Raw genomic sequence first — 18,883 nt, 5'->3', positions numbered from 1 at the left:
TGATCATTTCTCTGTTTGTACTCCACAGTGTTTAGCTCAAGGTAGAGGAAATTTAGCTTTACAAAATCAGCATATTTCAAACAGAAGATTTAGCTCTGAATTTTCACAAAGGTTAATATCTTTCTGGTTATCCAGAAAGTTTCACAAGAAGATCAATTAACCTATATATTTTTTCTTTCAAAGTAGGCTTCTCTGTCTTTGGGGAGGTCAACTATCTTGAAAGCCAGTCAGAAAGGTTTCTATTAAACAGCTCTACAGTCTAGCAACTTTCACTGTTTGAAAACCTGAGCCCGACATATTACTATAGAGGAGAATTTAGGCAATTAAATCAAAGAAACACAGGACATACGCCCATTATCCATGTTTCCACAGTTCTCTTAGTGGCAGGTACAACTCAGGTGAAACTTTCTTTTGTATTCCTTTTCTCAAATTTGACATGATTCTGTGAAGTCTGCCAGAGTGCAATTAAAAGAGAATCCAATCAAACAATTCAACTGTATCTTAAAGTTCCAGCTTGTTCAATTAAGACACTTGAGACTTTTAAATAAGGAAAGAAAAAAAACTTATATAATGCTCTAGTTTTTGTTAACTATGTGCATGTACATTGTAGAATAATAGACACCTGCAATACCATATTACATTTTTGCAACAATCTTATTGCTGCAAGTTTATTGTGTAAAAGACGAAGATAAAAAGCAAATAAAAATTACATTTATATATATTATTACAACTACTCTTGGGTGACAAAAATTTGATTTGTTATAATTCCAATTAGTCTAATTGCCTAACAAGATGTGGGGCAAGTTTTATGTAAATGAGTTACAAAATGCAGTCTGATTCTTTATGGGCTAGAGGTATATTAGGAAAAAGAACAAAAACTCATATCTTTGCTATATTAGGAATCTTACAAAAACAGCTGGACTGGGGGAATACTCCTGAAATCTAGTCTTGGATTATTTCTACTGTACACAAACACAAAGCCTGGATGAAGGGAGAGTTGAGAATAAACGGGGCGGGGGAGAGGTGTGTTGAGTACACACATGTATACATGTAGTCTGATTAATATTACCAATAACTTCCTGATTACTTCCTAATATGCAGACATCTTTACATGGGTCAAGTCATCAAAGCTCACATGTTCTATTCCCCATTTTCATCAGCTACAAAATGAGGTAACTGGATAGCTGATTATTAAAGTTCCTCTATATTTTCATCATTGCTTCTGCTCTTTAGGAACATTCTAACACAGTGCCTTCTGCTCAATAACAAGTAAATCTCAGATTTAGAGAAATATTAAGGAGAAGGAGAAACTACTCCAGATTAAAAGAAAATTAAGAGACTAATTGTTGAGATTAGTGTCGAGACATTACAGAAATTAAATGTATTTGACAATGGAATTACTGTTAATTATATTAAGTATGATAAAGGTATATTTTAGCTATATAAGAAAATATTATATAAGGGCTGATAATTTGAAATTTGTGAATTTGGGAGACATTAATATCAGCAAATATGAATAGGTTCAAAAATCAGAATAGATTATTTCAGAATTTATAGATAAATTGAGTTATGAAGAGTAATTACTATATCTTAAGAACAATTATAGCTCTTATATTTAATGTTTATATCAGGGAACTTAAAAAATATACCTATGCTTGTTCTATCACATTTTTGATACTTTGCTGGAAAAAAATAAAGACTTTAAATAGGAACTTTTATAATAATAATTTTTCTGAACTCAAATTCATTACTTATCCTTTGAGGTCCTCTCCATTAGTCTTCCAATTAATAACAAAGTTGTATGGTGAAAAAGATTCCTTGATGTGTACAGAATCTTGTTTATACCAATAACTAGTTTCTTCCTTCTTAAACTTGTGGTCAGAGACCCAAATTCTTAAACTTTAGAGTGAATTTGTAGTTTTCGTTTTTTGTTTTGATAATATTACTACTAACCTCACAGCTTCAGGTACCCATTTCCTAAATAACATTAGAACATGAAAAAGTGGCCCAATGTCCAAGAAATTGTATCTGTGTTTTGGTCTATTCCCTTGGTCTATAATTTTTCATTCTAATTTTGAATCTAACATTGAACACCAAAACAGGAATCAAACAAAATACTTAAAATATCATTCCATAAGAAAAATATTAATAACAATGTAATATACAAAATAGCTCTTGTTGGGAAACGGACTTTGGCCCAGTGGTTAGGGCGTCCATCTACCATATGGGAGGTCCGCGGTTCAAACCCCGGGCCTCCTTGACCCGTGTGGAGCTGGCCATGCGCAGTGCTGATGCACGCAAGGAGTGCCGTGCCACGCAAGGGTGTCCCCCGCGTGGGGGAGCCCCACACGCAAGGAGTGCGCCCGTGAGGAAAGCCGCCCAGCGTGAAAAGAAAGAGCAGCCTGCCCAGGAATGGCGCCGCCCACACTTCCCGTGCCGCTGACGACAACAGAAGCGGACAAAGAAACAAGACGCAGCAAATAGACACCAAGAACAGACAACCAGGGGAGGGGGGGAAATTAAAATAAATAAATAAATCTTTAAAAAAAAAAATTAAAAAAAAAACAAAAAAAAAACAAAATAGCTCTTGTCCATTTTGTACATGTGAAAAATTGTCAAATTATGTTGCTGTTTTAGAATTAAAAATAAGAAAAATACAAAGAAATTTAGGAAAATAAGGATGCAATAGTAAAGCTGGGTGCTTAAGGAATGTTGAAGAATAAGGTTCACTATCTTAATTTCACAGCAATTTAAAATAAGTATCAATAATATTTAAAAATTTGGCTCTATATGTAGAAGAATAATTTGATATTAACTTCAAAATATATTCTATTCCATTTTTCATTCCTAGGTTTCTTATTTCTATAAAAGCTCATATTTTGCTTTCAAAAGAGAATGTTATTTCTTATTTAATTGATTTATTATATCTATGAATTGTCCTATATATAAAGGAAATAATGATATTAAAGTTTTCTAGGTTGTAATCAATACTGTGAAAAAATTTTAAGCATGAAGGAAAAAGTTACAAAAATGTTTATTAGGCAATTAATAGATAAGAACTTAAGATACCTAATAAAATAAGAGATGCTGCAAATCAATAAGAAAAATATAACCATTGCTATTTTTATCCATAAAAATAAAGAAAAACACAAATGTATAACACTTTAAATCTTAGAAGAATTTAAAGAAATTAAAATTAAGGCACTATTATTCAAAACCAGCACAGTGATACAGTACCTTGGCCAATGATCTATGAAACTGGCAATCTCATATGCTGTTACCAGAAATACAAAATTGTATAACTTTTCTGGGAGGCAATTTAGCAATATATGCCCAAAGCACAAGATAATGTTCACATCCTTTGATTAAGTTTATACTTACACATTGGTTACTGAGAAATGTGTGCAAGATTAATGTGCAAGAGTCAATAACTGCAAGACAATTAAGGGTACAAAAAGACACTTATGGCTATATAATGTATGGTATACAGATAAAATGAATTACAGCTCATTGAGAATTATAATATTCTCCTTTTGAACAATATGTGGAGGGAAAAGAAGCCAGTTTCAAAAATGTATAGAAAATGATCTAGACACTGTAAATATGAAAAATATATAAATGTAAAACACTAAAATATTAATAAGAGGAATGCTTTGTTCTCCATTTTTCCTTTCTATATTTCCAGGTTTCATTATGCCAAATGCTATTAATTTTAAATAGTACTTAGGTGTATGTATTAAAAAGAAAAAGATACCACTAATTCTTAGTCAAAAGAAAATAAACTCATTATAAACACTCAAATTCTAAAATATATCAAGCATCCTTTAGTTGAGTAGTTGATTTTTTCAGAGCATAAGAGAAATTTACAGGTCTCAAAACCAGAGAGAAAAGTGGAAAAATGAGAAGCAAACAGCTTTTAAGTTTTAGCTATTCAGAGGTAACTTGCTAATCTTAAAATAGGGCTTCTCTTTATACAGGGATATGGAAACAGGGTTTGATTGGGAAAGTTAAGACAGTTCTTAAAGGGCTGCATTCTTAGTAAAAGGATAGACTAAAAAAAGGAGAAAGAAAGTAGCTTATCTGTTTGACTTGGGCTCTAAATAGGAAAAAGTCTCTCCCTAGGAATTTATAAACCAAGTCTACCTGATATATGTTTGGGTACTGGATTGTTACTATCAGTGGTGTCCAGAAACTCCCAAACTGAAAAGTTAACATGAAAAGTGATCCCACGCTAGTAACATTCTACCAACAAACTAAATCACTATTTTGAAGTACACATCCTGATCCCAGGTCTCAAAGAAGTCTCAGTTAAAGCCCCAGTGAACATGATTTCACAATCCTAAATTTTAAATTCACCAGGAAGTTAATCAAAATTAGGAAGACTTGGGAAGCGGATGTGGCTCAACCATATAGGAGGGCCAGCGTTCAATGCCCAGGGCCTCCTGCCCCGTTAGGTAAGCTGGCCCACATGCAGTTTCAGTGCATGCAAGGAATGCCATGCCACACAGGGGTGCCCCATGTACAAGGAGTGCACCCCACAAGGAAAGCCACCCCATGTGATAAACGCAACCTATCCAGGAGTGGCGCCGCACACACACAGAGCTGACACAGCAAGATGATGCAACAAAAAGAGACAAAATCCTAGTGCCGCCTGACAAGAATGCAAGTGGACACAAAAGAACACACAGCGAATGGACACAGAGAGCAGACAATGGGGGAGGGAGAAGAAGGGGAGAGAAATAAATAAAAATAAGTCTTAAAAAAATGTATATTAGGAAGACTTTGCAGGGGTTTTGTGTCTATATATATACAAAACCAGCAGATTTGACCTGCAACAACTATAGATATAAGTAAAGTCTACAGTGATCAGGTCAAAGTACTACACAGAACTAAATATTTTGGGGCAAAAAAGTAAAATGATTAATTAATATTAATCATTGTTAAATAAACTATATGTACTAAAATTTTAAGTATAACTACAAAATAATAAACACAGATATATAAATTTCAACAAAATGGCAGAAGTGTTGGGGGCATAAAATTGAAATAAAATTATCAATTTTTATAAGATACTAAGAAAGAAAAAAGAACATATAAGAAGTCATCTAAAAAGCATAGATTAAGGTGGTATAAATTACAAATCTATCAGTAATAATAAATTGATTAAAATCAGTTTGAAAAAGGATGACTTGAATGGGTAAAATACAATTCAACTATTTGCAATTTAAATTCAACATATATAAGACATAAGGTCACCAAAAGTTTGCACATAAACTAATGGAAAAATGAGACTATCATAGCCTAAAATTGCATAATGCAAAAACATACGTAAGTATAAAAAAATGCAATGGGCAAATCCATAATCATAATAAAATATAGTTTAACACAACTTTCAAAAATGATGAAACAAGACAAAAAAGAACATTTGAAAACTTTATTATAAATTATTTAGTGGACACATATATCCTATAGTCAACAATTACAGAATATGCAGTTTTCAAGTGTCTGTAGAAAAAACAGCAATATTGTCTATTTATTAGACTAGAAAGCTAAACTAATCAAATGTCAAAGAAGGCCCTATCATGATTAGCATTAGGAAATGATTACCCAAAAGATAAAAAGTAAAATAAAAATGAAATAAAAATTTAAAAACAAACATGTCTGAATTAGTGTTTAAAATAAGATAGAAATCAGAAAATAATTAGCACTAAATAATGAATACAGAATAGCTATACCCTTAGATGCTTATAATAGAAAAGAAATTAAACTTTAATGGGATAATCATCAAAAAATAAAATGCCTCAAAACTAATAAAAGCAAAATAAAAATTAATTAATGAAATTTTGTACAAATATTGTACAAAAGTACAATAGGGAAGATTTTCAAATCCAAATATTAATTTGAAAAGAAAAACTAATAGATAAACATCTGACAAAGTTGCTCATGGAACAAAAGAAATTCCATATAAACAATATTAAGAATTAAAATGGGAAATACAACAGTGATTTTCAAATATATTTATAAAATAATGAATACCTACATTTTAAAATTTAGAGAAAATAAACATGCTAGAAAAATACAGCTCACCAAAATTAACTCAGTAAGAAACAGAAAACCTAAATATAAACAATTAACAGGATTGAATCAATAGTTTTTAAAAAAATCAGCTCCTTAAAAAAAAAATCAGCTCCTTATAAAAAAAAATCAAAGGAAAGAAAACACTAAGCACTGATGCAAAAACAACCTGTCATGTACAAATTAATCCAGGAATTTGGAAAGGAATGAATGTTCTTCAACCAATATGTGGAACAGTACAAACCTGTATGGTAAAAGCTGATCATTGTAATGACATATTTGAGAAGGGTTTAGCTGTGCTAACAGCCAACAAGCTAGAGACTGTTTCCCATCATCCCTTAAAGTTAGACATAGTCATATGCATGTGACATACTTGTATATTTTAACCAATATGAAACAAGCAGAAATCACTCATACTTTTGAGTATCATACTTAAAGAAACTATTTGCCTTCCACTTTTTCACCCACGCTTGTGCTCTCTGAGGCACTAGAATGAAGATAAAATGCTAGTGGCCAGTTTTGACCAACACGATGAGGACATACGGAGAAGGGTTAGAGAATAGAGGTAGAGGTAGAGACTGTGCAGGAACAGCATAAAAACCATCTGAGTCTCTAGACAGTCTTTTTTCCTTAATTTCTTTGTTTTTTATTATAGAAGTTATGAGCTGACAAAACAATCACATGTAATGTGTAGAATTTTCATACATCACCCTTCTACCAATAATTTACATTGTGGAGCATTTGTTACAGATTAAGAAATAACATCATCAGATTATTACCACTAACTAAGTCCATAGCTGTACACATTCCTTTTATTTTTTTTCTAATTTTTTAATCTTTTTTTCAAGGTACATAAATAACAGAAAGTGTTTCAATAAAAAATGTGAGGTTCCCATACACTCCACTTCCCCCACTCCTCTCACATCAACAACTTCATTAGTGTGGTACATTCATTGCATTTGATGAGTACATTTTGAAGCATTGCTGCACAGCATGGATTATAATTTATGTTGTAGTTTAAACTCTCTCCAAATCCATTCAGTGGGTTATGGCAGGATATATACTGTCCTGCATCTGTCCCAGCAATATCATTGAGGACAACTCCAAGTCCCGAAAATTCCCCAATATCACACCGCTTTTTCGCTCACCATGCCTTCAGCAACTACCGCAGCCACTGTCTCTACATCAATGACATAAGTTCTTCCATTGCTAGAGTCACAATAATTCTATAGTAGAATACCAGTAAATCCATTCTAATCCATATTTTATTCCTCCATCTTGAGGATGCTGGGATAGCAATGTCTACTCCACCTCTAAATCAAGAGGGGGCTTAGATCCCACATGGCTGATGGATGCAATTCTCCTGTTTGTAGTTGTAGACTCCCTTGGTTCCCTGGTGTGGTGGTTGACCATCCTCACCTCCCTGTTAGCTGACCTGGGTAAGCCCAATGAACCGCAACTCTGCTGCTCAGAGTCTAGCTGACACATAGACAGTCCAGAGATTCAAGTCTCCTGAGCATAAACCAACCCCAGCGCCAACCATGCGTTCAGTAAAAGTGACAGAAGAGGCATGCGTAGAGAGATCACATCTGAGTCCAACTCCATCACACTCAAGAGCACAAGTTCCAAAGTAGAGCCCACTGGCAAAACTCCAGAGCCATCTGTCATGATCATAGGTCGTGGGTGTCTCTGTAGCCCTCAGGAGCACCACTACCTGGGGTTGTATCTACTTTGGCTGTCTCTGAGATCCTGCTGAGATTGCCTAAGTGTGACCCCTCTGATGACCTCCTGACTCATTTTTAAGTCTCTTAGCCATATAAACTCATTTGTCTTTACTATTTCCACCTTTTATTCAAGGCCTTTAATTGATAATCTAAATACTCGTACCAACTTCTTACCTCTGAACTTTGAGAAAAAGAAACTATTACCTTCTTTGATCTATAATTCTTGTGTCTTTCTACTATACCATCCTAACCTTTGCCTTAATGTAGTAAAACTAGACAAGGACAGTATTAGACAATAAAATTGTCAATCGATTGTATTTTTGTACACAAAGTACAAACCAAATCTTTCAAATGCTTTAAAAGAAAAAAATCAGAACCCAATTGGGCTATTCAAGGAAAATGAAGATAATTTAACTTTAGAATATTTAATGCACTTGACCATATTAACAAATTAAAGGGAAAAATAAGATTATCTCACTAGATTCAGAAAATATATTTCACTAAAGATACACATTCAAGATAAAATGAATATAAACAAGTTTTTTAACAATCTACAATAAAGAAAATTCTTAAACTAATAAGGTATATCTATTAAAAAGCCCTACAGCAACACCATAATGATTATTAAATTTTAGAAATATTACCTTTAAGAATTTGAAAGGACAAATTCTTATTAAGCTTTGTGCTAAATTTTGTACTAAAGATTTTAGTCAGTACCATGGAACAAAAAAAAAACAAAGATATAAAGTTTATGCAGCAATTTGATATGGTTTATAGATTCCAAAAATAGATATTGGATTATATTTGTAAACTGGTCTGTACCTGGGCATGATTAAATTATGATTAGGGCTTTGATTGGGCCATGTCAGTAGGATGAAACTACACAGCAGAGCAGAGGAGTTGTTGGAGTTCTGATGTTGGAGCCTAGGAACACACAGAAGAACACAGAGGAATAGAGACAGCTCCTTAGGCACGGCAGAAGCCCCAGGGAGAGAGACAGAGCTAGACCCGGTTGCCTGACAGTCTACACTTGGCCATGTTGAGAAAACAGAGGAGCCAAGCCCTGAGAGAAATGAGCCCCAGGAAGAAAGGAGCTCAGTAAGCCTGTACCCTGGCAGACATTGGCAGCCATCTTGCTCTAACATATGGCAATAGTCTTTGGTGAGGAAAGTAACTTACACTTTATGGCCTGGTAACTGTAAGCTTCTACCCCAAATAAATATCCTTTATAAAAACCAACCAATTTCTGGTATTTTGCATCAGCACCCCTTTGGTCAACTAATACGATATGGAATAGAAAATCTCAATATTCTTTGACAATATTGGTAGTTACTTACAAATCCAAACAGAAGTTACATATTTTTAGAAAAAAAAAAAGTTCAGTAAAGATCTAGATGGAATGTATGGAAATCAATGTATTTCTTATGGAAAATATATTAAATTGGCAAGAAGCAGAAAATGTACTTTGAGAAAAATACAATAAAAATTTAAAATATTCATAAGAAATTGAACAAAAGATAAATATTTTAGGTAGAGAATATTTTTAAAATAAAAGTAAAATCAAGAGCTTTACTCTGTTCATAGATAGAAAGCCTAATGAAAGACTATCATGAAGAAATAAATTTTCTCAAATTATGTGTGAAATAAGACCAATGATTTTTATGAGTTTGTCATGGGGGCAGGGACAAATATTCTAAAATTTATGTGAAAGAATGAAAGGCAAAAAATAGAAAAAGTTTCTTTAAGGAAAGAACTTGGGGTGGAGGTGAGTGGGGGAGATTGTCCTAGCAGATAACAAATCTTATGATAAAATTATAATAATTAGACAATTGAGCCCTAATCTGTACGGGTAAATAAATAGACTACAGGAACAAAATAGAGTCACAAAAGAGGCAAATGTATAGAGGAAAATGTCGTTTGTGTTGAAGGATGTAATTGGAGATTAATGGACAAGATTGGACTGATTTAAAAAATAATGGTGATGACAATACAAGGTGTTGGTGGAGGGTTGATGTATGGGATCCCTGTATGATGCTATGCATGTTTGCTTTGTAAGTTCACAACTTTTTCTATACACTTAATTGTTTATGTATATTCATATGTAAATGATATAAAGATAATGATGATAGGGTTGGTTGGGGGAAAATACTTTCTTTAGTAGCAATATTTCAACAGTGCTTTTTAATCATTAGTTGAAGAGGTTTAACAACAATGAAAGTTATTGGTGTTAGGGTAAGTTATGAAAGTCCTGTATGATGTTATGTATGTTTGTTTTGTAAATTCACAACTATCATTATACACTTATTGTTTTTGTATATTTATGTATGAGTGATGTGCTTCAATAAATTAAAAAGAAAAAAGATTAAAAAGAATGGTGAATGAAATTTTAAAAAATAAAAGTAGGCACCTATCTAAAAAGAACTAAAAACTTCATTACAGGCCAAAATAAGAACTTTTGAAACTTAGAAAAAATATGGAAAACTTTTTTTTACTTTCAAAGGTGGATAATTTCTAAAAGAGAAGAAAAAAGTGCAAAGCATGAATGAAACTATTAACACCATTAGACGGATTAAAAAAATTGTTTCAAAAGAAAGTTTTTTTTTAAGTTGCACATGATGTACCTAATTGCAGTATGTCCTACCAACAAATTTAGTATCCACAGCATATTAATAGCATAGATATTTCAAAAACAGTATGGTCAATAAACCTGTGAAAAATGCTCAGCCTCACAAGTAATTGGGCAATTATAAAGTAAAGCCACAGTGAAATTTAGCACTTTTTTTAGAAAGTTGATTAGAATATAGTGTTTTTTTTTAATTTTCAATTTCATTTAGCTGTGCCCTTATCTTTGTTATTTCCTTTTTCTGCTTCCTTTGGGATTAGTTTGCTGTTCTTTTACTATTAACTTCAAGTGTGCAGGTAGGTCTTTGAATGTAAAGACACTAAAGTTTTCCACCACTGGTAGTGGTAGTGCTAATTAGCAGAAGCCCACTGGGAAACAAAGTTGGTGAATAATAGATGACAGATGTCAGCATATGCAAACACTAGGAGACTCTATAGCTACATGTATTTTTAATGTATTGTGTATGTATTTATCGTAAATTATAAAGGAATATGTGAAATTTGTAAATGCTAATCAAATTCAGAACGATGATTAACTTTGGATGGAGGTTGGTAAATGTGATCCAGAAGGGTTAAAGAAAGTTTCTCAGATTTAAGTATTTCATATCTTAAGCCGATTGGTAGGGATGTTGCATATGGTCATTCAGCACATAATTTTTTTTTGCTTTTTAAAATTATTTTGTGGTAAAGTAAAAAGGTATTAATATATTAAGAAATTTTTGAATATGTGGCTAGCCCTGAAGTTAACTATAGAGAATGATTTGCTTAGAAATGAACTGTTTGATTTTTATAAGACAACCAGTTTAAAACACAAAACACTGAAGTTATAGTATATTATGTGCATAGCCTTAATATTGGATATGCCAACTTTGAGAGTAGGACCTAACCCCAATGAAGTCAATCCTTTGAAGAATCTAATCTTTCTGGTTCTGGCTCAGATAAATTTTCTTCAATTCAGGAGCATGTAAATAATAACAGTATAAAGTACCTAGAGGCACAAAGAACAGGTTACCATGCTAGGAATTCATCTGCCTTTCTGATTAATATTAGATGTGAGCAATTTCAGATTACTGATTAGGTTTATCAATAATTAATGCAATGTTATTGTGGATGATTAAGGTTATTTCTTTTAATGGGATTCTCAAATCACTTTTTAACATTCTGATATAAATTCTTCATGCTATACAGCCCTGCATACATTTCAGCAAGCCTACCAGAGAAGCTTTGTAATAATGAGTTAACCACTATCAGTGCACCTACGAAGATAATATTTTATTCAAGCTCATGTCTATCAAATGCTTACAGTAAAGTTTTCAGGGTTCTATACTTGATTTTAGCAAATTTCTTATATGAAATATTCCAGCTTTTGGTGATTTATTTTAATTGATTTCATATCTAGATATGCTTATTCTAGAATTTACTCACATACATGAAAAGAAATAAGATGGAAATAATAGCTTCAAATTCTATTTTTCAAAGTCTAATATTACAATTGGCAGTGAGGTTCTTTCAATATGTAGAGACATATTGAAAGAGAAAAAATTGAAGGAGACATATTGAAAGAGACAAAATTCTACCTGAATACAATGTTTAACTTTTTTTTTTTAAAAAAAAAGATCATTTCACTATATCAAGATGTGGCTTTTTTCCCCATCTATATTATTCCATGATGTTTCAGATTAGTTACCTTAATTTGTGAAATTTAGTATAATTAATACTAGATCCATCCAGAGAATATAAAAGTTGAAGAAATAGTTGAGACAATTTAATGATAATTTGTAAGCCAAAGAAAACTTTTTATGGCTTTTTTATGTCCACATAATTAATATTTTAGAGAATCCACAAAACGTTTGCTCAGAAAGAATGCATGAGTTTTAAAATATGTTCCTAAAAGAGTACAGCCCCAAGTCAAGGAAGTGTTTTTGACTATTTAAAATATTTAAAATATAAAATATTATATTCTGGTTTCAGGGTTTAACATATAGCTAGCCATTTAACTCTTTTTCATGATAGTAAGACAAATAATATCAAGTATCTATGTACTGTTTGAATCAGAAATATTTAAAACCAGTACAAACAAAAGCTGACAAACTTTTCCCTGTGTTGTGAAAAGGAACAAAGAGATACAATTTTGTTGGGTAGAAAAATATTGAAATGTATTAGTTCCCTTAAATTATTCTGCATAATTTGGGAAAATGCCAATACGAGTTCTTCAGAAATCTGAGAATTTTCTGCATGAAATATGAATTATATAGCAAGATTTTTTACTCAGGATAAGCTTCTGAGGTAGGTAATATATATTTGAGGAAATTAAAGATAAAACAAATAAAGCTGTTTTTTTGTTTCCCCCTCAATATTACCCAGCAAGCATTAATTGTGCTGGGATTTTGACCCGGCCCGCCCACGGACCAGGCCAACACGACAGGCCGTCTCCTGTCCGACCAAGTTCGGGGAATCTAGAAACAAAGCAGACGACACAGAGACAGGGACAAGAGACACGAAGAATGGAGACAAGACAGGATTCTGATCAAATCTCGTTTACTGAGGGTCGGTCAGGGGTATTTATAACTAGGAAGGAAGAAGGTAGTATGTACTGATGACAGCGCATGTGTTGGTAAATGATTAGGTAACTAGATTTTCGGTTTTCGTGCCACACGCATGCGCAGATGGTTGTTTGGCAACGTGTGCGGAAAAACTTTCGTGCGCTTTAGGGAGTGCCCAATTGGAGCCCGGGGGAGTGGTGTAAAGAGAAATAGAAACTTAACTTACTTCAGTGAGGATGGGGGAATAGAAACCTAACTTGGTTGGTATCTAAGATGGCGTTTGGTAACAAGATGGCCAATACAATACTAGTGCCAGAGGCAGCTTCCCACAGGTCCCCCTTTTCTTTAATATTTTCAGCAGAAAAGGAAGACTGACAAGATGGCCCATTCTGGGGTGACTGTGCCTGTCTTAGGTCAGGGCTGGCAAACAGACAACTGCATTAAACCTTACCCATCATTGAGAATCGTGGCAGCGAAAGGCCACGTCCCTGTCTTAGGCGGTTGCTATTGTGAGAATGCCTTGCCCAGTTGCCCATCATTGACTAACCAGTCCAGCGCCTCAGAAGATACTGACAAGATATTCATGGTCTGGGATCAGGCCTACCGGCTGGATCCATTTGCAAGTAGTGGTTAGACCCCTCGTCGTAGTTGGCCATGTCCAGTCTATGATAATGGACCAGGATGGGCTGCATTGTTATGGCATTCAATTGTTGCTTTTAAAAGGCCATAATCTTGTTAAAGAGAATAGGTCCTAGCGATAGAGGTATTAGTAAGCCAACCAGGGGTCCCAAGAGGGGGAACAACAGGGCTGGGGAGAAGTATAAGCATGCTGTTTCTAGGTAATGTCTTCCTGTTGTTTGAGCGGCTGATACTGCCGTAGCTGGGTGACGTATACTGCATAAGCTGATATGGCTTCCATACATTTCTGTAAGAACTTAAGAAGACAGGGTGCAAAAGCACAGATCATAATGATTATGATAAAGGGGCTGATTAAAGGTGCAAGCCAGGTCATGACAGGAGAGGTGAACCAAGCTGAAAAGGGGTGAGAGGGAGTAGGGGGCAAAAGTCCTTCTCGTAGGTCTTTAAGTCTCTTGACGTTTTGCTCTACGATGCCGGACTCATTTACATAATAGCAACATTCCTCTTGTAGGAACAGGCAGGTTCCTCCCTTATCAGCCGTTAAAAGGTCTACAGCATTCCGGTTCTGGAGTACAACTTGGGCCAGTGAAGCTAGTTGTTTCTGTAGGGACTCTAATGATTCTGCTGTGGATTGCAGATTAACCTGCATTAGGTTTTCAAAATGTTGTCCTTGAAGGACGGAATGAGCGAGAGCACCAGCACTGAGTCCTATAGCGGTGGCGGTGCCTGCAAGGTCTGTTCCTATTAGAACTGGTAGTAGGACAGCTCTTTGACGGCGACGGCCAAAGAATTGTTCAAATTCACCAAGGGAGTAGTAGGAAAGCTGAGGTATTAAGAGGACGGGAATGCAGGGGGAAGGTACAGATGCATTGATGCACCGGTAGGTGGTATGATTGCACCAGTACAGGTAGGGTTCTTGGGAACAACTGATTAATGGTTATGTTGAGGGTACAAGCTATGGGAGAAGTATAATTGGTAGTATTAAGTATGTGGATACAGGTAACGTTTGTTTCAGAGGGTGCCAAAGGGATTGTTTTGCCAATGTTTGGGGTCACTAGTGATAGATTATATGAAGGAGTGTCATTAAGCCACAAGGGGGTAGCAGCTAACAGTGGGCGGCTTAAGGCTGCGCAGAGGAAACAACTTGTAAGATTCAGCCGAGATGAGTCGTTAAGGATATAAAGTGTATTTTAAATGATATCAACCCAGGTTAGGAGAGGGTGAACTGTGGACTGGGAGTCAAACATTTGTGTTAATTTTTGCTCCTGATCATGTATTTCCTTAGCCACTTCCGATAGGTCCCAGGTGACATTATAAAGAGCATATGCTCTAAAAATGGACACTTTTGCAAAAGGCTGGGAGTATCTATCATCAGGATAGAATGCTCCGTGGACTCCTTTTTGCCACCTATCATCCCATGGGTCAGATATGCGGATCCACATGGTGCCATTAGTATGAGAATGATAAAAAACACACTTTGGATTGGAGGGTGGATGCAATGAAACATAACACGTGTGTTCATCATTCAGGAAGCAGGACCAGTATGGGCACCCTCCATAAGTCTTTCCGTAATCATACTTGTTGCAATAGTTTTTGGTTTATAAATGAGGAAAACACATGTAGGCATCATAAACGGTACCTACCGAGGTATCTAGGGTTAAAGCTGTTTCTTTAAAAGACATAGTGACTACAGTTTGACATCCTGAAGGGCTACAATAGCCAGTGGCTAAGGTGGTACCTTTGTTGTGTCCACCTTTGTTTTTAAAGAAGGCGCGCACTGTAAAGGTTTGGAGGTATAATTCTTTCTGGTATTTTCTGCTTGTGGTGGAAATGGAGGCTTGAGTGCAGGTGAAGGTGGATAGTAGGAAAATGGTCCCTACCACAATAGGATGCATAATGACAATGCCAAGTTACCAAAAACAGGACACTGTAACAAGAAAGGATATATACATTACGAAAAGGAGAATAAGCAGTAGTTTCTCTAGCGTGGTCCAATCGTTAGGTGTTCCGGCGTAGAGCAGGAGGGCTCCTGTGATGATGGTTCCACAACAAAGGAGGATCCCGGGGATGCTGCACGGCTGCATGAAGGCTGGTAAATATACCTGTGGGTGAAAAGGAATGCTAATCTCAGGGAGAATTCTCTGCCCTGGATGGATTATTGTTATCTATTTGTTTGACCAGACGTTCAGGCAACCATCTGGCTGTGTCTAGTTCCTTTGAATATACACAGACGGATCCTCGGCCCCATATCAGAACTGGGTCAGGTCCATGCCAGGTGTTATCCATTGGATCTTTCCACAGGACTGTGGCATGCTTTGTGTAAGTGTTAGAATGCCAGAAGCGTTCGGCTGCTGAATGCCCTTGCTGGTCCAAATTTAGAAAATTTAATATGAAGAGAGAATGAGATATTAGATTTTTTGGTGTTCCTTTGTGGGATACCATTCCCCCTTTTTTATCTTTTGAATGGTATTTTTTAAAGACAGATGTGCTCTTTCGACTATACCTTGTCCTTGGGGGTTGTATGGAATTCCCGTGGTGTGTTTAATACTTAACTGTTGGCGAAAGGTGGAGAAAATATGGCCAGTATATCCAGGGCCATTGTCGGTTTTTATGTGTTGTGGGGTCCCTAACACTGACATAGCAGCTAACACATGAGCTACGACATGTTTCCCTGCTTCTCCTGTTTGCGGGGTGGCATAGATAAGGCCGCTAAATGTGTCAACTGTGACATGCACATATTTTAAATTACCAAACTCGGGAATATGGGTTACATCCATTTGCCAGAGGGCATTAGGTATTAGGCCATGGGGATTTACTCCTAGATGAGGTGTAGGTAAAAGGGTTACACAGGAAGGACATTCTTTAACAATCTGTCAAGCTTGTTCTCTGGTAATTCTGAACATAAGTCTTAAAGTATGTGCATTAATATGATGTAACTGGTGGGCTTTGACAGTCTTGCTAAGGTTATTCGAGTTGTCATGCATGCCTTGGTTAACATAGCATAATAGCCGAGTGGCTTGATCAGCCAAATGGTTTCCTTGGGCAAGGGAACCCGGAAGATTGGAATGAGCTCTAAGGTGGCCAATATAAACGGGGTGATTTCTTTTATGAATAAGAGATTGCAACTGAGTGAATAAAATAGCCGCCTCTGAGGCATTTTTTATCTGAGCGGCCGTTTCGAGCAAAGGGACTGACTGAGCTATATAAGAGCTATCTGTGAAAAGGTTAAAAGAGGAACTTTGGAATGCAGAGAACACAGCTATAACAGCTTGTAGTTCTGTAAGCTGCACAGATTTTGAATGCATTTGAAACTGGACAGTTTTGCCATTAAAGACGTAAGCAGCCATTCCCGAGGAGGACCCGTCGGCGAATACTGACAGGGCTCCAGTAATGGGTTGGAGAGAGGTGGTTAAGGGAAAAATGAAGTCATGGGTACTTAAAAATTGTAATAGCTTATCACTGGGGTAATGATTGTCTATTTGCCCGGCAAAAGATGCACAAGCAATAGGCCAGCTGTCAGTTGTTTGCAACAGCCAACTAATTTGTTCCTTAGTATATGGTTGAATAATGGCATCAGGTTCTTTACCAAAATAACGTTTGCCTTGTTCTCTCCCCAAGCAGACAATATCTGCGACAGGTTGGTAGTAAGGATAAATTACTTTAGCGGGTGATGCAGGTAAATGCACCCACATTATAGGGGCTGTTTGCCAGAATACTGCCGTGGGAGTAAGAGAAGTTTTACATATGACAAAAACCAAGGGTTGGCTATAATCTACGGTAGTGACAAATTGTGACTGTATAGCTTGTTCAGCCATCTTAAGGGCTTGGCGTCCTTCCTGAGTAATACTCCTAGGAGAGTTGGGGTTAGAGTCCCCTTGTAGTATGTCAAATAAGGGTTTTAAATCTCCTGTAGTTAGTTTTAAATAAGGGCGGGGCCAATTTATATCACCTAAGAGTTTTTGGAAGTCATTTAGGGTTTTTAATTTATCTAGCCTGATATTGGCCTTTTGAGTGGTTATTTTACTTCCTGTCATATGAAAGCCTAGGTAAGTGTAAGGGTCTTGTAATTGTACTTTATCCAGGGCAATTTGAAGCTTGTGTGCCTTTAAGACCCTCTCCATATCATGGTAACATATTAGGACATCTTGTCCATTTTTACCAGCCATCAAGATATCATCCATGTAGTGAATAATATAAAGATTCCTCCATGTATCTCTTACCTCCCTTATGGCAGTAGCCACAAATTTTTGACATAAGGTAGGACTATTTGTCATACTTTGGGGTAGGACTTTCCATTGATATCTCTTCATAGATTCTTTAAAGTTTATGGAGGGGAGACTAAATGCAAAATGCTTTTGGTCTGTTGGGTGCAATGGGATGGAAAAGAAACAGTCCTGTAGGTCTATAATGATTTTATAATACTCAAGGGGAATGGCTACAGGGGAAGGAAGTCCAGGTTGCAGGGCCCCCATGGGGACCATGGTTTTATTAATGGCTCTCAGGTCTTGGAGCAATCGCCATTTTCCGGATTTTTTCTTAATGACAAAAATAGGTGTGTTCCAGGGTGAATTGCTTTCTGTAACATGTTCGGCTGCCAACTGTTCCTGTACTAACTGTTGGGCAGCCTGCAGTTTGTCTGCTGACAAAGGCCATTGATTGGCCCACACAGGTTCCTCTGAATACCAAAGGATGGGGTCTGCATGGGGTACAGGAGAATCAATGACCTCTAGGCTAAATTTCCTAAACCTTTCCTATCACATTGTCCCTTTATCGATAACGGCTGGGGAATGCCCGATTCAAGTTTTCCTAAACCCTTTCCTGGCTTGAAACCCGGTGAGAGCATTTGAGCTGTAATCACGCTGTTGGTACTGCACATGATAAGTTGCATCTGGGAAAGTATGTCCCATCCCCAGAGGTTGATGGGGAGGTTAGCTATGACGTAAGGCTGCATGAACCTTGGTTGCCCTCACTGTCTCTCCAGGTAAGCAGTTTTGAACTTCTTTCGGGGTTAGTAGTCTGCCCTATACCAGTCAAATGTGTGAGCGTTGGGACAAGGGGCCAGGATTGGGGCCAGTCTTTCTTTTTTATAATAGTTACATCTGCCTCTGTGTCTATGAGTCCAGCAAAATTTTTTCCGTCTAAGAGTAGAGACAACATTGGTTTGCCGGGTGAAATGGCTTGAGCCCAGAATATGTCAGAAGAACCAAATCCCGTATCTCTACGGTCACCACCTTTTACTGTATTGTCAGTTTGTACTAGAGGGAGGATTAATAACTGGGC

The sequence above is a fragment of the Dasypus novemcinctus genome, chromosome 14, assembly GCF_030445035.2.
Source record: "Dasypus novemcinctus isolate mDasNov1 chromosome 14, mDasNov1.1.hap2, whole genome shotgun sequence".
Lineage (NCBI taxonomy): Eukaryota > Metazoa > Chordata > Mammalia > Cingulata > Dasypodidae > Dasypus > Dasypus novemcinctus.
Note: the sequence above shows the minus strand (reverse complement) of the source record.